Source organism: Lissotriton helveticus, chromosome 9, assembly GCF_964261635.1.
Source record: "Lissotriton helveticus chromosome 9, aLisHel1.1, whole genome shotgun sequence".
Lineage (NCBI taxonomy): Eukaryota > Metazoa > Chordata > Amphibia > Caudata > Salamandridae > Lissotriton > Lissotriton helveticus.
The window spans coordinates 944,675,146-944,694,086 of record NC_136070.1 but is presented as its reverse complement, the minus strand read 5'-3'; the positions used below and the strand labels follow the sequence as shown (position 1 = coordinate 944,694,086).

Sequence of the window (18,941 nt, the reverse complement as noted above, 5' to 3'; positions counted from 1 at the left end):
CTGCCCCATTTTGAAATCTTGGCAGGCGTATAATATAGGTCTAACATTGCCATATAGCTTTGAGTTCTAAGAGTCCCAGAAGCCAAAACATCACTGGCGAGTTCCAAAGCTGGTGTTAAATCCGTGCCCGTCTTCCCAAACTTGCCATCCCACTTGACACCTTGTGCTAATAGATCATCTGGAAGAATGGATAATAGACATTGATACAGCACATCTATTTTACTTCTTTTTTGGATTAGTTCTATAACGGGAAGTTTACCTACAAAAGAAGGTGTGCCCTTAAACATTTATGTATAAAACTTTGTATCTGAAGATATTTGAAAAAATGCCCGTGGTAAAAACTTAGATTTATCCTTTAGAGTGACATAAGAGAGAAGTTGACCATCCCTAACTAAATCCCCTATAGCCCGAGCCCCAAGCGCTTGCCATCTGATCATCGTTTGATCCTGGAATATACCAGGTAAAAGCCGAACAGCTTTAAAGGGAGTAAAAATATTCAAGTTGGGAATACATAGCTTCCGCCTGATTTTCCGCCAAATAACAAACATAGCCATTATGACCTTGAACCGCATTCTCTTATAGTAACTTGGTTCTATTACTTCCAATAAAATGCCCTTGGCCTCGCCGCCTAGACCAATCTCAAAAATAGTTGGCCGATTACATAGAGGCACCACTGCCTTATCTCCAAGCAATGGTACGCCCAGCGTCTGAACCATAGCTGCCAAATAATAAAGTAAAATATTTGGTACTGACCAACCACCCCGAGCCCGGGGAAGGCTCTTAAACTTAGCTGTCCGACGTGACCGCCCAAATCCCCACAAAAATCTATTACAAATCCTATCTGCCTTACTAAGACTGCTTTGTGTTAATTCTAAGGGGATCGTCCTAAACAAATATAAAAACTTCGGAAGGACAACTATTTTAGGAAACACTGCATCGACCATATAAAGAAAGATGAAGGTGGTCTAATCGCTCTAATTTAATATTAACTGCCTCCACCACCGGAAGAATGTTTAAATCCGGAATAGCTTCTACTTTGGCAGTTATGCATACCCCAAGATATATAGCTTCTGTAAGAACTGGGGCATCAGAGATTGGCATATCGGGTGTCTGCATTACTTGGGTTTTGGCTACATTTAATTTATACCCTGACACTACTCCGAAACACTCGGCCAAGGTCTTAAGTGCATTAAATGCAGAAGAAACGTCTGATGTTAAAACGACTATATCGTCTGCGTACGCTAGAGTGCAGTATGTCGTTCCGCCAGCCCTTATTGGCATTATGTCCTGGTTACCCTCTATCTTACTCAAAAACGGATCAATATAAAGGGCAAATAATAGGGGTGAACACGGACACCCTTGCCGTGTGCCCCTACATATAGCAAAAGAGCTTGTCTGTTGCACAGAAATACGGAGTGCAGCTTTTGGGAAAGAATACAATGCCCGAATTGCTTGAATAAATTCAATACTGAATCCCTTCCACTGAAGCACGGCCCACAAGAACCCCCAGGAGACCCTGTCGAATGCCTTCTCGGCGTCCAACAGGATCACCCCGAGGGGAGAGGCCGTGACCTGTGCCCAATCCATAACAGCTATAACCCGTCTAACGTGGTCTGACGTGTCACGCCCGGGGATAAAACCATGCTGGCGTAGCGAGACCAGAGGAGTAATCACTCGAGCCAATCTGACTGCCAAGATTTTAGAATACATTTTTGAGTCGCTGTTTATTAGCGATATGGGTCAGAAAGATGAGGGTAAAAGCTCCGGCTTGCCTTTCTTCTTAAACAGGACTATAGTAGTGTCTTTCCAAGATTCAGGGACAATACCCTTCTGTGCGGCTCTAAGCACATTAAGCAAATCTATCTGAATCTCCCCCAGAAATGCCTTAAAGAACTCAAGAGGCACAGCATCTGGACCACAAGCTTTGCCATTCGCTAAGGACTTCACCGCAAGTTCTATCTCATCCCATTGAATAGGAGTTGATAACAATTCACTCTCCTCTTGACATAACTTAACGGTGTCAATTCCCAATAGAAAGTCCTCGACTTCCTTCTCTATAGAAGGGCTCGAGATAGCCTCACTATACAAATTAGTATAGTAATTTAGGAACACACCATTTACACCCTCCTGTGTATCGTGAACTATCCCCATATGATCTTGGAATTTTACAACACGACTCTGTACTCTTTGCTGCTGGAGTCTCTTGGAGAGAACCCTACCAGAATTCTCCCCAAACTCAAACATCTTTGTACGATATTGAAGATATTTTGTGGCAAGGTCCTGTCCAAAAAACTCCAGAAGTCTGGCTTTCATGATTGCAATTTCCAGTTGACAAGATTCAATATTATGGCCATGCTTGATTTTACCAGCGAGTTCTATTTCAGCATCTCTTAACTCCTTCACACGGCTCTTAATCATCTCTTGTTCTGCCTTCCATTTATGGGAGGAAAAACTTTTAGTTTCTCCCCGCAGCCCTGCTTTCAGGGTGTCCCAAACAATCTGATCAGAGGCAGTACCCCTATTAATGTTTAAAAATTCATCTAACCACTCCCTAATATGCGTACAATAGGCCTCGTCTAACAACAATTTTCTTTCAAACGACCACTCACGTGGAGGTTTTCTAATCCGTGGCCATGCACATTCTGCTATCAATGGATTATAGTCCGATAAGATCCGCGAGGGAGAAAAAATAGAAGAAGCAGCTGCCACCTGCTCTGAAATAAAAACATAATCTAACCTAACATATTTATTATGAGGAGCCGAATAATAAGTGTATCCATCATCTAATTTATTATGTAAGAACCATAAGTCTATGATTCCGTGCTCCTGAAGTAAGGTCTGAAGTGCTTTGAAAACTTTCGGCTTCCTGCCACCATAGTTGTCATTATTTGCAAAATCAAAGTCACTTGAAATGTTGATATTTATATCCCCACATAACAAGAGTGGGCTAGGCCACAGAGCTAACTCACCATTTAAAAACTGAAACACCTCGGGATCATCAACATTAGAACCATAGACAGTGCATACCGTTAATAATCTATCATTAATTAGAAATTCAGCAATAACCCACCTCCCCATTCGATCATCCCGGATCCTTTTGCAGACACCTACCCCCCGCTTCATAAGAATAGACACCCCTCTTATCATAGATGATTGTTTAGAACAAGCTGTGAGATCAAACCCCGGTATCTTCAAACAATCCCGCCTTCCCCAAGGTATGTGTGTCTCCTGGATACATAGAATATCAAGATACATGGTCTGTACAATTTTAGAGAATAACGCCCGTTTCTTTGCATTGAGACCACACACATTCCAAGTACCTATAACAAGTTTATCCTGCCCCATCTAACCAAACAAACCAAAACCTACTTTGTAATTCTCCCCTTTTTTCACCCGATACCTTACAACTAAATATATAATCATTTTGATCAGAGCACATTGCCATTTCTGCAAAAACTTTCGTAAGCCTGCTACTCCTTACCCCTGCCTTACACCCCCCACTGACACCAACCCCCCCTACCCCTCCCCCACCACCCAAACGTCCCCTCCCCCTCTTCTGCCCCCCTTCCCATACAACACCCCTAAGTGGCAACAGGACTAAGTCCTTGTGATGGACAAAGCTGGTAACCCATTCCCACACGGGTTACCTCTCCCCATATCTTGCAGAAGAAGAGGGAAGGCAAGGGACAAGAGCACTAATTAGACACAAAACAGAGTGATACCTATTTGACGTAGTGGGAGAAAGGAAAAAATTCCCCCAAAAATGAGCACAGACAAACATGTAAATTATTTCTCCCAATTTACATCTAGCACTTGCCTCGTCGTCCTCCTACTCCTCCTCAAAAACAAGAAAAAACAGAAAATACCCCAAAATGGTCCCTCCTTTTTAAACCTTTACATCGCAGAAAGAAATGCCTTAGCCTGTATTGCAGACAACAAAAACTTAGTCTGCCCTTGCCAGATAATCTTCAACTTTGAGGGAAAAAGTAAAAAGGCCTGTGCTCCCTTCGCCTAAAAGGGAGCAATCAGCTGGCGGAGCTGCCACCTCCGCTCCATTGTAGCAGGACAAAAATCGGGGCAGACAAAATAATCGCAACCCTTGCCTCGCCTTTTCCTATCTGGCCTTGCTAACTCATATACTTTTTCCCTGGCTCAGAAGTTGTTGAGACATCAGTATTGTACGGGGCTTATCCCCAGTCTTTTGCCGCTGTTTAAAAGGAAAGCGATGAGCACGAAGGACCTCAACCTGCCAATCCCACTGCGGGGTTTCCGGGAATGCCTCTTGGAAAAGTTCAACCACAAATTTTCTTACATCAGCCCCTTCAAGGCCCTCCGGAACCCCTAAAATTCTAAGGTTGTTCCTTCTCAGCCTATTTTCTAAATCCTTTAGTTTCCATAATATGTCCTCCTTCTGTGCCCCAATCAAATCAGTTGCATTCCTCTGGGCAGCTACAGCATCTTCGAGGTTAGAAATCCTTTCCTCTGCTTCCCCAACTCTGGTTGCTATTTCGGTGCAAGTTTTTGTTAGTCTCCGGTTAGAGTTCTGGACTCTGCGACAGACTCCCTGAGTACGGGCATTCGCTTGACGAGTCTCCTCCCGATGCGCAATGATTGTTTGATAGATGAGTGATAGCATAATCTCAGAGAGAGGCAGCTCGGATTCCTGAGACTGTGTTGTAATTATCCCTACTGACCTGCCGTCCTCTAAATCCGGGTCATCGATTAAGGAGTTATCCATGGGCGGAGAACCAAGACCCCCGAGCCCTCTCTTCTAGGATTTCGTATCTTCTGACCATTCCCCTTTCGAACTGTCCGGGGAAGCCGAGGTCCCAACCCACTACTCAGGACATTATTCTGCCGCCAGTCACCATTATCACTGCCGTCATCAGTCCACTCAGGATCTATCTCCTCTTCGTCAAAAGATGACCCAGTATTCTCTGAAAGAGAAAAAACCTTTTCATCTTCAAGCTCTTTACAGAGCTGATTAGTTATGCCTGATGCCAGGCTAATTGTATTCCTTGGCTTATTACCAGTTACGCCGGCCGGCGCTTCACTTCCTGGCTGAACTACATTTCCCACAATGCAGTTCACGGGAACAATCAACTTTACACTGGAGTCTATTCCTTCTGCATTTTGTGCCAAATAATCCTCTGTGATTCCCTGCCTAGGTGCCACAGACATTTTCTCAATTTTGTCCTGTACAGGTTTGGCGCTACTATTATTCCCATTATTGTAAGTACATATAGATATAGCCATCATTGTTCTCCCTCCTGTTGCCGCCTCTGAAACATTTACCGTAGCCACGGTAACTTGAGGTACTAAGCCAGAGCCTTTGGTCTTTGAATTTAACTGATTCAATAGAGCAGGTAACGTCTATGCGCCTCCTTCTGGATTACGGACTACTCCTGTGCTTGTCGTCTTCTCTGCACTCCGATCAGTTCGTATGGCGCTTGCTGCTTCAGTATGAGTCTCCCGATCATTCCCGGAACCTCCAGCGGCAGCTGGCGCGGAGCGTGCTCGAGCCGCGAGTGCAGCCTTGGAGATGACTTTCGGCGCCATACCGCATCCACCGGTATGGGAGATTGAGACCAAGCGCCACACAGCACAGTGAAGCACCCAATTGACACCAGCAGTATTGGTGCCTGTTACCAAAGCAGCAAGTCTGAGCATACCGGTAAAACCAGAAAGCAAGAATTTGTTTTACCGCATTTCCACACGGGAGACACAGCGCCAGAGAAACCACCGGGGAAGGTTAAGACAGCTGGGGTAAGGTTCCGTGGGAGAGGGAGAGAGCACCAGCTTACTCAGCCAAGCGAGTGGCCGCCATCTTGCCTCCAGAATTAGGTATTTTCCTAAGTTGAAAAATAACTTTGCAAATCAATTGTCTCATTCATAGTGTCTGCGTTTCTGTGGGTCAGCTCTAGAAGCAGACAGCGTCCAACAAGAACGCCCAAGAACATCGGGAAGCAGGAGAATGAGGACTCTGCAATTCACAGGATTGTTTGCAGCCTCCGTTGAACAGGTGTACAAGCAATTTGGAATTTATGCGTGAGAGACCAAGAACAACAGAGCATGGATGTTTTGATCATAGGCATCACAAGGTTTCTGTTAAGGTTAACTGATAAAGATATTTCATCTCGGACTATCTGAGGTGAACCTGTGGATATCTTAGTTTATAGAACAACTTCTGTGGAGCCATGAGCAGGGAAATGGAGTATTGAGAGACAGACCTTTATGGAAGGAAAGGGCACTTACCGGGTTAGAAGGACATTGCTGCAGTAGTGTTGATGGACTTTTGGGGGTGCTACATAACATTTGTGACAAAAAATGGGAAGAGATATTTTTTTCATTTTTTGTACTTGGTTAATTTGTTGGAGGGGACAAGAGATTCTCTAGGAGAGAAGAAAAGTTGTGATAAATAAGGGGTGGTAGAATTACTTTGCAAGAATTGAGCAGAACGTTTGGCGCAAAGCAGCATGGGAAGAGGAGACATTTGAAGAGGTTATGTGTCCATGGAGAGCTTTTCTGGGGCTTTTATAGGTAGTGATCTGAAGACCAGATGTAAACAGCAAGGGGGGAAACTAGTGATGGAGTGCCATTAGTTGGTGGTCATGAGGTACACAATTAGATTGTATTGTAATCCTTTAGGATAGGAGCAGCAACGGAAGAGGCAAGAATTGAGCTGAGTGGGGTATGGTTGGAGAGGACGGAAGTGAAGGATACATAAGACAAGCCTGTTTGTATTTGTAAAGATCCCATGGACTTCACACACAACCATCCACTAACCACTTGACTGATTACATGTGATACTTGAAAATTGAAATAAAAGAGCAGCTATTCACTGTTCGTGAGAAGTGCTGGTATTCTGCCTTTCAAATTTAAGTGCAGATAATCAGTACCTAACCATTTGCGAGACTAATCACACACGGATGAGGCCAAAAAGTATTAGTAGCTTAAATGTTGTGAACGTCCCTCGGCTAAGTAGGCTGAGAAACAAGCACAAAATAAAGACAGCCCTGAAAGTAGCTGGGTACGTGTTTTGCAGCCATGTAGGTGCACTGAATCCGTATGTGTTGCTGAGATACAAGGCAGGGTTAATAGCGTGACTACTGGGAGTGTCCTCCTGAATGCATCCCCCACCCTTGACTACTGGGAGGGACCTGTGTGCATCCCCCACCCTTGACTACTGGGATCGACCTGTATGCACCCCCCCACCCTTGACTACTGGGAGGGTCCTTTCTGCATCCCCCACCCTTGACTAAAGGGAGGGTCCTGTGTACACTCCCCACCCTTGACTACTGGGAGGGTCCTTTCTTCATCCCCCACCCATGACTACTGGGAGGGTCCTGTGTACACTCCCCACCCTTGCCTACTGGGAGGGTCATTTCTGCATCCCCCACCCTTGACTACTGGGAGGGTCCTGTGTACACTCCCCACAGTTGACTACTGGGAGGGTCATTTCTGCATCCCCCATCCTTGACTACTGGGAGAGTCCTGCGTGCATCCCCCACCCTTGACTACTGGGAGGGTCCTGTGTACACTCCCCACCCTTGACTACTGGGAGGGTCATTTCTGCATCCCCCACCCTTGACTACTGGGAGAGTCCTGCGTGCATCCCCCACCCTTGACTACTGGGAGAGTCCTGCGTGCATCCTCCACCCTTGACTACTGGGAGGGTCCTGTGTACATTTTCCACCCATGACAACTGGGAAGGTCCTTTCTGCATCCCCCACCCATGACTACTGGGAGGGTCCTTTCTGCATCCCCCACCCATGACTACTGGGAGGGTCCTGTGTACATTTTCCACCCTTGACTACTGGGAAGGTCCTTTCTGCATCCCCCACCCATGACTACTGGGAGGGTCCTTCGTGCATCCCCCACCCTTGACTACTGGAAGGGTCCTTCGTGCATCCCCCACCCATGACTACGGGAGCGTCCTGCATGCATCCCCCACCCTTGACTACTGGGAGGGTCCTTTGTGCATCCCCCACCCTTGACTACTGGAACGGTCCTTCGTGCACCCCCCACCCTTGACTACTAGAACGGTCCTTCGTGCATCCCCCACCCTTGACTACTGGAACGGTCCTTCGTGCATCCCCCACCCTTGACTACTGGAGGGACCGGTGTGCATCCCTCACCCTTGACTACTGGGAGGGTCCTGGTGCATCCCCCACCCATGACTACTGGGAGGGTCCTGTATGCACCCCCCACCCTTGACTACTGGGAGTGTCCTGCGTGCATCCCCCACCCTTGACTACTGGGAGGGACCGGTGGGCATCCCTAACCCTTGACTACTGGGAGAGTCCTGCGTGCATCCCCCACCCTTGACTACTGGGAGGGTCCTGTGTACATTTTCCACCCTTGACTACTGGGAAGGTCCTTTCTGCATCCCCCACCCATGACTACTGGGAGGGTCCTTTCTGCATCCCCCACCCATGACTACTGGGAGGGTCCTGTGTACATTTTCCACCCTTGACTACTGGGAAGGTCCTTTCTGCATCCCTCAACCTTGACTACTGGAAGGGTCCTTCGTGCATCCCCCACCCATGACTACTGGGAGGGTCCTGCGTGCATCCCCCACCCTTGACTACTGGGAGGGTCCTTCGTGCATCCCCACCCTTGACTACTGGAACGGTCCTTCGTGCACCCCCCACCCTCGACTATTGGGAGAGTCCTGCGTGTATCCCTCAGCCTTGACTACTGGAACGGTCCTTCGTGCACCCCCCACCCTTGACTACTGGAACAGTCCTTCGTGCATCCCCCACCCTTGACTACTGGGAGGGTCCTTCGTGCATCCCCCACCCTTGACTACTGGAACGGTCCTTCGTGCATCCCCCACCCTTGACTACTGGGAGGGACCGGTGTGCATCCCCCACCCATGACTACTGGGAGGGTCCTGCATGAATCCCCCACCCTTGACTACTAGGAGTGTCCTGTGTGCATCCCTAACCCTTGACTACTGGGAGGGTCCTGCTTGCATCACCCACCCTTGACTCCTGGGAGGGTCCTGTATGTACCCCCCCCCCCCTTGACTACTGGGAGTGTCCTGCGTGCATCCCCCACCCTTGACTACTGGGAGGGACCGGTGGGCATCCCTAACCCTTGACTACTGGGAGAGTCCTGCGTGCATCCCCCACCCTTGACTACTGGGAGAGTCCTGCGTGCATCCCCCACCTTTGACTACTGGGAGAGTCCTGCGTGCATCCTCCACCCTTGACTACTGGGAGGGACCGGTGTGCATCCCTAATCCATGACTACTGGGAGGGTCCTGCATGCATCACCCACCTTGACTACTGGGAGAGTCCTGCGTGCATCCCCCACCCTTGACTACTGGGAGGGTCCTGCGTGCATCCCCCACCCTTGACTACTGGGAGGGTCCTGCGTGCATCCCACACCCTCGACTACTGGGAGAGTCCTCCGTGCATCCCCCACCCTCACCAAAACTGCTAAATCAGTTTCCAATATTACAGTAAAGTAACTTTTCTGGCTGATAAAGGTACCAGATTATGGTTTTTCATGAAAGGCTCCTTGTTACTTACATAGCGCATTTGATGATAAAATACATTTCTAACTAAATTAGATACAAGTGGAAAATCCTAGTGCTGGTAATGAGTCAAGCAGCTGATAGTCAGCTGAAAGAGTCAACTCCGTGAACAAAGCCTTTTTGTTAAGAGCTGGCTGGAGAATGATCTTCACTGAAAATATTGTAAGTCTAAGAAAGTGCACATGTTATGATTTAGCAACAGCTCTGATATCATGCATCCTCTCTGTAGTGACCAACCCGTCTCCATGTCCTCCTAATATCTGCAATTAAAGCTTATGGTACTTGGTCGCCAGCTCTAAAGGGCATGCGTAAACACTGAACAGAGGGTAAGTGAGGACAGATCTCCGTAATACACGTAAACATGGTTTCTGAGGCTGCAGACTGAGCTGATCTGAATCCAAAATTGTTGTCTATGGTATCCAGGGAGGATGGCCTATGATTCCCATCCGCTCATTCAATCATGTAATGATACTGTTGTGGTTGATGGTGTTCTATGCCACCGAGAGGTCAAAAAGCAATCGTTGCTGAATAGCTGTCTACATCAAGCACGATGAGAAGGTCCTCCCTCATGGTGGACAACGTTATTTCAGGTGCCTCAGTAGATGGAATCTTAACTGCGATCCACAAGGAGGTCTTTTCTGCCATGCACTCCTGGAATTGTCTAGTCTCCTATCTTTCCTGGATTTTGCTGTGTTATTGAATGTTTGAAGTTGGCCTGTGAGTTACTAGAACCTCTGCTTCTGCATAGTTGTTTTCAGAAGGGAACATTTACGCCATTCTTCATTTTACCACTTACTAAATCTTTGGCAATGGAGTTGGCCACTAAGTTTGTGATGTCTGGGGCAAAAGACAAAAAGACCTTTTTGATGCATCCCACAAAGCAAGACTCAGTAGGAAAGCTGAGTGCTTTGATTTATGGGCATGTTGGATGTCTTCGGCTCTTGCATGGGATGTAGGTGGAGGAGAGGATTGAAGGTTGTGTGGGAGGATATAGCGAGATGTTGAAGTTTCCGGATTGTTTGATATTACTTCTCTTGATTTTGTTGTTTGAGGAAGAGTGCTGTCATTCGGTTACAGAGGGAGGAGTGTGTGCATGAGAAAGGAGGACACAAAATACAGGTGCTCAAAAAAGAGTTTCTGCTACCGATAGTTCATCAAACATATTTGTTTTCTGTGTCTGAACTTGAGAGAACTAAAAAATTGAGAGGAAGAAAACTAGTCTTGAGGTAAGGCACTTGTTTAAAAATGTTGTCTCCTTTCTTCTTTTAGATAATTGTGTCTTTTGGAGTTATTCGAGGCCTCAGAACACCAGATCAAAGGCTTCTGATTAGATGGAAGGTCATTTACCCTGGGATAGAGGGAGGTAAGAAACAAGGATATATGATTTCTCAACAGAGGTTGGGGGTCAGTAGTGTGAATTGATAGCAAGCATATTGAGTGCTGATTAACAGGAAGGTGCTGAGATAATTCGAAAAACACCATGCATTGCCTCCCCTAATGGGAAACCAGGAGGTGTAAAAACTGAAATCACAAAGCCAAACAAATCCTTTGCCAGAAAAGAAAATGAAACTTGGAGGAATACTGTTTTTAAACCTTGTGACCTGTGGTTACTTTACTCCACCCTACATGGTCAGCAATTGTTATATTTCAAAATATACCCTCCCTCAAGGTGCTTTCTTTTCTTGGTACATTTTTATAGTTAAAATGTTCACATTACTCAAGGTCTGATCTGTTCTTGGTACTTTGTGTACATCACTTGTTTACACCACTTGTTTTCTCCCCTGAACCCACTCATCGGTTCTGCTACCCTTATATTCAGTCCATAGTTGAATAGGATGCGCCTAGTTAACGTTTGGCATCTGTGCACAGCGTTTTGTTTTCCATGCTCTGGCTGGTAGCCAGCAGGTCTGCAAGTGGTATTGGTCAGTTTTCTGATGGATCCTGACAGACTTCTCAAACCAACCCTCTATCTTCTTCCTGGGTCTTCATTGGTTGTGCTTGTTCTTCCTAAACAGTTTCACTTATCTCTCAAGAGACATCTTATGTCCTTCTCACCTTGACTTCCAGCCACATGCTGCAGCTCAATTCTGGTCTTGGAGTGCTGTCCCCTTCTAGTGTCGAGACTGTGCAGTCGGGCAACGTATTCAATGGTGGCATGAGATAAGGTTGGGGGAAGTTAAATGCATGTTTTCCCTAACCAGGAGGAAACTCACTGCACATCAGGACTTTGGGTTTTGCTTTTCAGAAACAAACTCTCACTTTGCAGATTTGTTTCTGAGAAGCAGACATGAAGGGCAAGCGTAATGCATCAACATGGTGGCCTTCTCTGTATGTAGCTGCATCAGGAGATGCGCTTTTATCATAAATATCTCCACCAGGCAGGTGGAGAACTCTACATAGCTCAAGGTGTCCCCTGCAAGTGGGGTGGAGCTGAGGACCTCTGCCAACCCAAAAAGCGTATGGGCTTCTGCAATCAATAAAATGCCTTTCTCAGAAATTGATTACAGCCTCTGGGGTTATATTTTCCTAATAATACTCCTAAGGTTCATGGTCTTGACATTTAAAAGGGCCCTGATCTATATGACATGTCTGATAATTTTGCATTAAAATCACCTCCCAGGCAAATGCCCGATATATTAGTAAATTCTTTATGGGAATCTAATTTGTTATGTATTTTGTTTTCTGGTTTCACCATGATCATTGTTAAGGATGTAGTTTAGTCAAGTATATTCAATACAACTAAGTTGCGGGTGTCAAGGAAATCCCCAATGTTTGTTTTATTGTTTGATTCTATTAGTGGCTTAACGCACCAAAATATGCAGGTTCTGAAAATTAACTGCTGTTTTTCACTCAATGAATAACGGCAGATTTCATTTATTGGGTGAAAAATGCGGGAGTACGGTGTTAGCTGATAAACTCCTAATTAGTATATGTGCAGTAACAGGCGTCACATTGGCTATCACAATTAACCGGATCACGTGTATTTACTGCCAAACTTTGGTAAAGAGAAACTGGAATCCACCAAAAATATTACCAGATGATATTTTCTTCCATTCTCTAAGGCAGAGTAGTAATCAAAATTCGGAATTCCCAAAAAAACGAAACCTCATATTAAGCAGGCCAAAAGTACCCTCTTTAACTGCCCTTGTCCGCTTGTGAGCAGTATTGTAACAGCATTCACTCCTTGTACTTCTACTGAGGTATGGAGTCAAAAATCCATGAGCGTACTGCGTAAGCACTGCCATCTACCACAAATTAAAAATACAATTAACAATACAACTATATGGTTTGCATTTACTAAGTATAAATTTACAATGTGGAAATACCTCAAAGAAAACCATCTTGCAAGACCGTTGTTTAGAGAAAAAAAGCTGAAAGATACAGGATCAGGCCCTGGTGCTCCTTGATTTGTCGGCCGCGTTCGACACGGTTGACTACAACATTCTGATTAGCATTGTCGAGCAGGCCGGCCTCAGGGGCCCCGGGCTGAACTGGATTGCCTCTTTTATTAAAAATCACACACAGTCAGTGAGATTAGGGTCTTTCGCAGCCCCCAGAATGACATCTACCTGTGGGGTACCGCAAGGTTCGTCACTTTCTCCCTTATTATTTAATTTATATCTCCGTCCGTTGATTTATTCTTTAAAAAACTATAAAATTACTCTTTATAACTATGCGGATGATCTTCAGTTAATCATTCCCCTAAACACCCCGGATTCAGCTGCCGAATGTCTGGCTGTTATGTCACACATACAGAGATGGATGACCCTAAATCATCTTAAACTTAACCCGGGCAAGACAGAATTGATCTGAATAGATTGGAAAGTGAACTGAGCTGGGGTCGACACTTTTGGCCAGCCGATATGGGAATCCCTCCCATAAAGACCCACTTGGTTAAAAGTCTAGGGATCACTCTCAACGAAGATCTTTCTCTTAAAGGACAGGTAGGAATGGTGGTCTCTTCTTGTTTCTTCCAACTTAGAAAGATCATGAAAATAGCCCACCTTTTAACACACTCAGCACTTATTCAAGTAGTGTTAGCCCTCGTACTCTCCCGTTTGGATTTCTCAAACAGTCTCTATTTGGGCCTTCCAACTGGCCTATTAAAACACCTCCAGTTGGTCCAAAACCAGGCAGCAAGGCTCATTTGGAAACAACCCAAATGGCAATCAATTAGGGCTGGGCTGAGAAAACTCCACTGGTTGCCAGTGGCTCAGCGAATTGCTTTTAAAGCAGGATGTATCACTTTCAGGGAGCTACATGATAATGGCTCTATATTCATTAGGAAGTCTATTACTAATTATAAACCTCAGCGCAATCTACGCTCCACATATTTAGGTCTGGTAACTGTCCCCCATTTAAGAAGAAACGCCAGGGTGGCAGCTGTTTCTACTATCTGGCCGCCTCTCTTTGAAACTCCCTTCCGCTGCCTATTAGACAGAGAAATGACCTTTTGGCATTTTGAAAGTCTTTAAAAACGTGGCTTTTCCAACAGGCTTACGCTTAGAACTGTGCCTAGTGTCTTGAACAAATAGCGCCATGAAACCCAAGGGTGTACGTGCGTTCTAGAAATTGCTATTAACATAACATAACAGGAATCATGGGTGGAACCTAAAACTTTTGCCACAAGGTTAGAAGTTAAAGAGCCAGCATAGAAAACTATTTGAATGTTTAAAGAGTGCTGGTTATTCCGATTCCTATACAAAAATTCTGTAGCAGTAGGAGGGCAAATTAAGACATGCGCCCCATCAACACAGTCTATAATCTCTGGTAAATGTGAAAGATGAAAAAAAAACTTTTTATTTGCTGCAACTATTGTATGCTGGGAAAAAATCTATCTGTGAATGTTTACCAGCATAGCATCGTAAATAATGCAAAAGAGCACTTTGTAAACCCCCTCCTGAAGACAATAACACCCTGACAGCTTCCTGACTAAAAGATGTAGGCAGCAGAATACCTGAATGTGGGTTGGTATAACAACACTCCTCTGTGTTTCCCTTGACAACGCTGGGTTTAACCCAGAAATTAGATCTAAAATAATAGTGGGGCGGAGCCTATTGTTGTTATACATCACCTCCTCAATCTGCTGAAACAAGGACACCCAGACTTTGAAAATCTTCTCCTGTGGTCTTGTGGAGGAAACAGCCTTATCCGCCTTGCCATTGCTATAGAGCAGTGGTTCCCAAACTTTTGACTCCTGAGGACCCCCATTGAGTCACCACTGGAAGCCGGGGACCCCCAAGCAATTTGTATGAGTTAAATTTCAAATATTAAAACAGTAATTCGAAAAAACACGTGTGCACACAAAACAAATATTTAAAGTATTTAGGGGCAGATTTACAATAAGTGACGCATCCATGCATATCAGCAGGGATGCGCCACTTATTGTGCGCCATGCCTCCGCCGCCATTGATGCACCGCATTTACAATGCTGTGCCTCATGGGGCAAAAAAGCACAGATGCATGACGCATCTGTGCCGTAAAGGTGGCGCATTGTTGGAGTTGCGTCGCAAGCGCGACACAGCTCCAGCAATGCTCTGGGGGGCCGAATCTTGTTAATGCTGCGTCAATCCTTACGCCTGCTTCAAGCAGACGCAGGGTTTTGACGCAGCATCGGCCCCAAAGTGACTGAGTGAAATCTTGTAGATTTCACTCAGCCACTTTTAGGAGGCGTTCCTGCGCCGGAACGCCTCCTTCTGGCGCAGGGCTTTCTGGCGCAGGGATTTACAACGTGGCGCATCTCCCAGATGCGTCACATTGTAAATACCCTGCACCATGACGCATCGTTTGCGTTGCCGCTGCATCACGAAAGTGACGCAACGGCGGCGTAAAAGAGGCGCAAGCGGCTTGTAAATCTGCCCCTAAGGATTTTGGGGCCAGATGTATGACCATTTCATTTAGCGCCTCGCAATTGGCGACACATTGCGAGTGGCAAATTGCGATTCGCTAAATGAAATGTACAACAGTGTGTTTAACACAGTTTCGGATTCCCAATGGGGTCGCAAATTGCGAGGTTAATTAATATTAATGAGCCTCTCGCAATTTGCGAGCCTATTGGGAATGCCAGCCCTCCTAGGTATGGTGACTGCAGGGCTCTGCAGGCCACCATGTCTGGGACTGCTTTTAAATAAAGCAGTTAAAAAAAAATGCAGCCCATTTACCATGCATTTAAAAAAAAAAAAAATAATGAAACGTTTTCGTTTCATTTTCTAAGGGCAGGCAGAGGTCCCTGGGACCACTGCCTGCCCTTAAAAAATAATTTTGCATGCATTTGCAAAGGGGAAGGGGGACCCCTTCCCATTTGCAAATGCATTACCATCTACTTGAAGTAAGTGGTAATTGCGAGTGTTTTGCGACCGCAAAACATTTGTACATGGTTTTAAGACTCGCTATTTGGAAGGGAATGCCCCTTCCAAATAGCAAGTTGCAAAACCTATTTAGCCAGTCGCAAACAAATTGCGACTCGCGAAATAGGCAATGTACATGGCCCAATACGTTTTTGCATGTGAAAGCGGGTTCACGAACCCGTTCACGCATATAAAAACGGATCGTACATCTGGCCCTTAGTATTTTATATTGAAGTAATAGCCCCTCTGTCACATGTATTTCATTTGTTTTATAGCATCTCTCATACCATTGTAGGATGTCAGAGCACTTTACATCACACACATATAGAGACATTGAATCGTACATGTAAATCAGTGTGTATATAAAATGTTTAAAGAGTGCTTGGTCTGGAAAAGCACAAACTCAGGATTCAGAACATAACGCAGTGGCTAGCACTGACTTTAACATTAAAAATGTATTTCCACCCAAATAAATCTTTTTAGCAGCATCAGGATAATGAATAACTGGGAAAAAACAAAAGTTACTAACTGCTACCATGCAGTTTGCAAGCAGCTCTTTGATGACCGTTTATAGATCCCTCTGCTACATTACGATTGTCACTTATGAAGTGCACAGTAACAAAAGAATCTCTGTGACAAAAGCAGTAACCACGAACCTATGCACATAAAATGCTGCTTTTTAAAATACATGTTACACATTCATTGCAGTAGGCACATTAACCCTCTGTGCTACATTAGTTTAGTCAAAGCTGCCACTAAACAAAACTCTCCTCAAGCTCCAGCAGGTACATTAATCACTGGCTTTATCTTGACACTTTTATTGTTGCCCGAAAGCTGCTAATTATACAAGAAACTTTTCTGTGCTTTTAAAACTGTTGCCTGCGGACCCCCTGGGAATGTGTCACGGACCCCTGGGGGTCCGCGGACCACAATTTGGGAAACACTGCTATAGAGCAACCATTGGGAGGAAAAAAGCAATGTTTGAACCCCTTTTATAGTTTGCACCTGATTACCACCTGCTCCTACTTCATGCTAATTTGCGATTGTAGAAACCCTATCTTGCAACTGTTAGCATTTAGAGAACCAATAGTACATTCCTAAATAATTAAACGGAAATTGGTAATCGCAAATTCCAGTCACAAATAGAGAGTCTGTAACATTTGGTTTGCGACGCTATTTTTGCCACTGGAGCCGAAAATCACATTGATACATTCCAAACTTACCATTCAATGGTCTCTGATCTAGTTGCGACCGATGATCAAATCACAAGCCATAGGTGCATGTGCGTGAGGAATGTATTTAAAAGGATGTAAAACCAGGGGCGGCCTTAGGCATGTGCAAGGTGTGCACCTGCACAGGGCCACCAAACCCCAGGGGCCACCATGTCAATATAAATCCTTATTATAATAATCCTCTGAGGATGGATACATATTTGCGTGGCGGCCCCAGGCAGGGATTTGGTGGCCTCCGGCTCTGTTCCACTTCCAAACACCCTGTGACCCCCTCTTCACTGGCCTCCGCGCTCTGCCCCACACAGACCCCGTCTTCCGGGGCCCCCTACCTACGCTCCCTGCTCAGGGCCGCCATGAGCCTAGAGCCACCCCTGTGTAAAACGATCCGGATTAGGAAAATGAAGACTGAAATTCCCAGGGAAAATAGTGCAATTAAAAGAAAGGGGAACAGAAGACCAAATATAGCAAACTCCTCATGATTAAAGGACAGCACGACGGGAAAACAATTAAAATACAACTGGTACGGTGTCTGACAGACAATGTTTCTGCGAGGAGAATGAGAGGAAAGTCAGTACTAAATATTTTAGGCCTTTACTGTAAATGAGACCAATGACACCTCCTAAATTACGTGGACACTATATTGAAAATAAATTGTCCTTTAACTAACATTTCATCAAACAGGAGAGATGAACGTGAGGTGGCCCACGTTTTTTGGAGGAAAAAAAAAATGTGCAAATCATGGTTGTGTATTATTAATAAATCCTGAATGTCTGAAGCGCGACCAGGGCTCTACTGCAGTTTAGAAGGTCACTTTTGAGAGTGAATTTAACAGAAATAATGTTAGACGGTAACGGGCACATGCATCAACCATTTTTGCAAGCGCAAACAGTGCGAATCGCAAAAATCAGCCGCTTGCGCCCGCTAAAAGGGCTTCTGCGATGCATCAACCTGTCCACCTCTCGCAATTTAAGAAATCGCAAAGTATTGAGATTTCAAAGTATTGAGATTTCTTAAATTGCGATTGCATTTAAGGAATTGCAAATTGCGATTCCTTAAATGAAATGCATGATGGAATCGCAAATTGCGATTTTGCTAATCGGGGGCACAAATTACCATCAATTTGCACTTGATGGTAATTTGCAAAAACTTTGAAAAATGGACTAAAGTGCATTTATCAAAGTTGTACGTTACACACACATATGCCCTGGGGGCATGAGTGTGCGCAACATGTGTGCACAGATCAATTTCAGGGGTGCAACAGTATGTCCTTTAGATACCCTTGAAATTGCATGCACAATTTGCGAGTACCTATTTGTACTCGCAAATTGCGCATGCAATCTCCCATTCATTCCTATGGGCATGTAGGCCCATAGGAATGAAAGAGAAGGCATTCCTTAATTGCGACTCGCAATTAAGGAATGTTTGGGAATCGCTCATTTTATAACGATTCTCACATGCATATGCTTTTGCAATTCCTTAATTGCGATTCCTTAATAATCTCAATTAAGGAGTCTCAAAAGCCTACATTGATGCATGTGCCTGTAAGTGATTAAACAATTTACAACAAGGGGTGGTGATGGACAGAGTCTCTGAATTAAGCAGAGTACTCTCACCCAGTCAAGAGATCAGGGCTAGATCCAACACCGTTTTTTAGCTCATTGCACCATCCCAGTTTCAGAACCCGGCTGTATGCAAATTAGTCTGTCCCTGGCCCAGTGCATCATGGGAACAGGGCAGACCAGACTACAAAAGCCAATTCTTACACTGGGAAGGAAACAAGCTTCCGGGGACCGGTTTCTGGCATTGCAGCCGTCTTCG

At 45.3% G+C, this 18,941-nt stretch overlaps 1 long non-coding RNA gene across 1 annotated transcript in view; it reads left to right on the top strand.

The window, feature by feature from the left end:
* Window positions 1–5,746: 5,746 nt before the first annotated feature.
* LOC144783076 (uncharacterized) overlaps window positions 5,747–18,941 on the top strand; it is a 95,234-nt gene continuing 82,039 nt past the window's right edge. The window contains exons 1-2 of the long non-coding RNA XR_013601386.1: window positions 5,747–5,844; window positions 10,814–10,907. This is a non-coding gene — a long non-coding RNA (uncharacterized LOC144783076). The remainder of the gene's footprint in view (window positions 5,845–10,813; window positions 10,908–18,941) is intronic.